This window comes from Octodon degus, unplaced genomic scaffold (genome assembly GCF_000260255.1).
Source record: "Octodon degus isolate 3935 unplaced genomic scaffold, OctDeg1.0 scaffold00008, whole genome shotgun sequence".
In the NCBI taxonomy this organism is placed as follows: Eukaryota; Metazoa; Chordata; class Mammalia; order Rodentia; family Octodontidae; genus Octodon; species Octodon degus.
Window position 1 is genome coordinate 11478044 of NW_004524584.1, and position 4092 is coordinate 11482135.

Sequence of the window (4092 nt, forward strand, 5' to 3'; positions counted from 1 at the left end):
AAAATTTTCTTTAGAGGTAGAAAGAGATTTTTTAAATGTAAAGAATGTTCTCTTGCTCACTCTTGCCCTTTCTCTCTTTCCCTTGAGATGCGCCATGGCTTCGATAGCTACAGCACCTCCATCCAGGCCCGAGTGGTGCCACCACCTTTTCTAGGAGACCTTTGCAGTCAGCCACTTCTTGCTCCACGGTCACTATGTGCAACGGAAAGGCGATGATCAAAAACGTGGACATGTCAAAAGAGATACGGCAGGATTCTGTGGGGTGTGCTACTCAGGAGCTGGAGAAATACAACATAGAAAAGAACGTTGCATCCCACATCAAGAAGGAGTTTGACAAGAAGTACACCACTGGCACTGCGTTGTGGGGAGGATCTTCAGTAGTTATGTGACACACATGAAACCAAACAGTCCATGTACTTCTACCTGGGCCAGGTGGCCATCGTTCTGTTCAAGTCTGGTCAAAAGCATGGATGGCGATCTGTGCGGTACATCCCGTGATCCATCCAGAACCGAGGACTGCAGCCTAAATTCCAGATGCAGAGCCTGTTCAGCCTTGCTAAGGCAACACCCTGACCTTTAAACCTTTTTTGTGTTGTGTGCAGGGCATGCTCTGTACTAGTCTGTTGTGGTCATAAAACATTTAGCAAAACAGCCTACATTTGTATTTATTTTCTTTTCCATACTTCCGTACCTCATGTGTTTTTCTTTTAATACATTCCTTCAAAAAATAAATCTGTTGGTAATGTAAAAAAATGCTTACCTTAGATGTGTAACATTTACAAGAGCTCTTTCCAAAGAAATAACCATACATATAATATAACTTTCTATAACAAAAATAGAAAAAAGCAATAAAAACATGTTGTTCAAAATCATTGCATAATCCCCAGGCCTGCCGTGCCGGCTGCACCCCTGGGGTGCGCTGAGACAGCAATTGAGACTGGGCTTGGTGGCATGTGCCTGTAATCCCAGCTTTTGGAGGCTGTAAACAGGTGGATCACTACGAGTCCAATCCAGTAGTGAGACCCTGAACACCCTATAGACCCTTCTCCCCCAAAAAATCATTGCATAAATGATATGTACACATGGTCATAAAAAATAATGAAATTACTTGGTTCCCAATCAGTGAAAATCATATGTTGAAATAGAAGTACCTCTTTTTTAGCATTAGGGATTGAACCCCAGACATCAATGGTAGTGATAGGTGAACACTTAGACTCCACCGCTGAGTTGACCCACCAGCCAAGAATAGTAGTGGTGTTGGAGAATGCTCATCTGTTACATTCACATGTCCTTATTCCCACATCTGTTTATCCAGAGACCTATCTATTTACATCTGTGTTCTACTGTCCAACATAATAGCCATGAGCCATGTCCAGCTGTTGGGCACTTGAAAGGTAGCCAATCAAACTGAGCAACTAATTTTTTTAATTTCATTTAATGGCGATTCATTTAAAATTTAATGAAAACTATTAATACCCAATTCAGTTTTAGAAAACTTCTAAGTGGCTTCAGAATAGTCAGAGTATTTCAACCTATTTCTTTTAACTTTCAATTTTGTGGCATCTAAATATAGATTGCTTTGGATGAAAATTGAAGGTTCAAGTTGAGAGAGGTTGTAATAGTTGAACACCAAGTAAGTTTGACAGAAATTACATTTTTAAGTTTTATATAATAGGCACATGTTATACTTATAAAGAAAAATATGACTTCAAAAAATACATCAGTCCCTCTTTACCAGCAAGAAATGATGAATATGTCCAGATATGATGCACATGCCTGTTGTCCCACCACTCAAGGAGAAGGATGTAGGAGGATTCCAAGTCCAAACCCATCCTGGGAAAATTAGCATCTTAACAAGACCTTGTCTCAAAAGAATAACAAAGGACTGGGAATGGAGTTCAGTGTAAAGGCTCCAGATTCAATTCCTAGAAATGAAAATAATAATAATAATTTAGTAAATAAAAAAGCTGGGTATGTAGCTCTGTGTGAAGGCCCTGGTTTCACAGTTACTACTGAAAGAAAGAAAGAAAGAAAGAAAGAAAGAAAGAAAGAAAGAAAGAAAGAAGAAAGAAAGAAAGAAAGAAAGAAAGAAAGAAAGAAAGAAAGAAAGAGAAAGAGAGAGAGAGAGAGAGAGAGGAGAGAGGAGAGAAGAGAGAGAAAGAGAGAGAGAGAAGGAAGGAAGGAAGAGGATGAAAAGAAAACAAAAGGAGGAGGGAAGAAGGAAGAGGGAGGAAGGAAGGAAGGAAGGGACGAAAGAAAATTTCTAGATGTGACTTTCACAAATATTTGATTTTTTAAGAAAAGGAGTCTCTAGACTATTGGGGAAATAACTTTTTATCAGGCAGTCCCTAATAGGAAGAGAACAAATCATGCCTCAATCCACATGTGGGAATTTGAAAACATTTGTTATAATTTAAATACAATTATTCAGCACGTTTTGTAGGAACTTTTGAACCATGAATAATTTGTTATTATCTTTCTGAATTATGGTTCTAATTAAAAGCTTTCTCATTCCTGAGGGATTTTCTGGATAGTTTTTGAAAGGATAAACTGTTGTTGGAAACTATTAAAAGTTTCATTTCCAATCATTCCTGTGAAGAAGTTGATTTGCCCAAAGAAAAAGAGAGACTTCAATTTCCATTGACTTTTTTTTCCTTGGCCATGTAACAGATTGTGGGTTACGCCTTTGTGAACTACTCTCCATCAGAATATTTCTGAAGGCCAATGAGTTTTTTTTTAATTGGTTAGACACACGTATCTGTCATCAATCTCACAGCCACATAATGGGGACTGAATGCATGGAATCTCATTGTAATTTTCTACCTGTCTATGATCCATTTAACTCTAATCTCCAATGTGGAATACCTAAACCAGTATGCACTAATGGTACCTCATCATATGTCAGTATTTCTGTGTCTGTTTTAATTATTATAGAAAACCACTATGGAGGTTCCTAAAAAAACTAGAAATAGAAATATTATATGATCCAGCAATCCCAGTTTTGGATATACAGGGAAATGGTATGAGAGGTTGTTGAAGAGAAATCTGCATTCCTGAGCTCATTGCAGCACTGTCCATCAGCAGGTGAATGAATAAGAAAACTTGGGGCGTGTGCACAATGGAGGATGACTAAGCCTTAAAAAGTAAAGAAATGCTGATATTTTTAATAATAAGAGTGAACCAGGAGCATATATATATAATGAAACAAGTTAGGCACAAAAAGACAAATGCCAACCATCACTTCTATGTGAAGTCTAAAAAGTCAAATTCACTAAAACACAACTACTAGAGGCAATGCAGTAGGGAAGAAAATGGTCAAATGATACAAAATTCCAATTCAAATTTTGGAAGAACAAATCCAAAGGATTCACTGTACATCATGATGCCTGTAGTCAATAAGAACATATTGTTGTTAACTTGAAAATTATTGATAGTTTGTTCTCTTACTACAACAATTGCTAAGTATATAAGATACTGCAAATGTAAATTACTTCTATTTAGCCATTCTGCAAAGTTGTACACATGGAAATGTACAGCATCCACATATATAATTTTTACTTTAAAAATGAAAGTAAACATTCATTAACTCTCACAAGATTAAAAAATAAAAATAAATCTTGAAATGAGGCAAAAATAACCAAGTTTAAGAAATATTCAATGTGGATCCTCATTCCAGCCAGTGCCCAGGCATGTGAGTGGAACAGCCTGGGGCCTGCTGGATCCTCATTCCAGCCAGCACACAGGCCAGGTGTGTATGTGGAACTTCCTCCAACAGACAAGCCTGGTGTAGAACCCTGCAGCAGAACTCCCTGCAGAGAGACAAGAAGCAAGACACACCCAGCTGATTCAGAAGTAGAACATCTTGCCAGAGTGGCATAGAGGGCATAGAGGGCTGCATCCAAGGGCTGCTGCAGGAAGAAGTGGAACACAACAGCCAGACCCAAGCCACATCCACTTGGATGAGTTTGAACTTGGTAGATCCGGACCTTGGTGCTAAGGTAATAACTTTATGTAAGCTCTACCAAAGGTCAGAAGATAGTGCTATACAAAATGACCAAGAAGGGGCCAGGGATATGGCTCAGTAAAATAAGA

The 4092-nt window shown here is 38.3% G+C and overlaps 1 pseudogene; it reads left to right on the top strand.

Moving 5' to 3' along the window:
• Positions 1-194: 194 nt before the first annotated feature.
• Positions 195-498, top strand: LOC101569519 (annotated as a pseudogene).
• Positions 499-4092: the final 3594 nt, after the last annotated feature.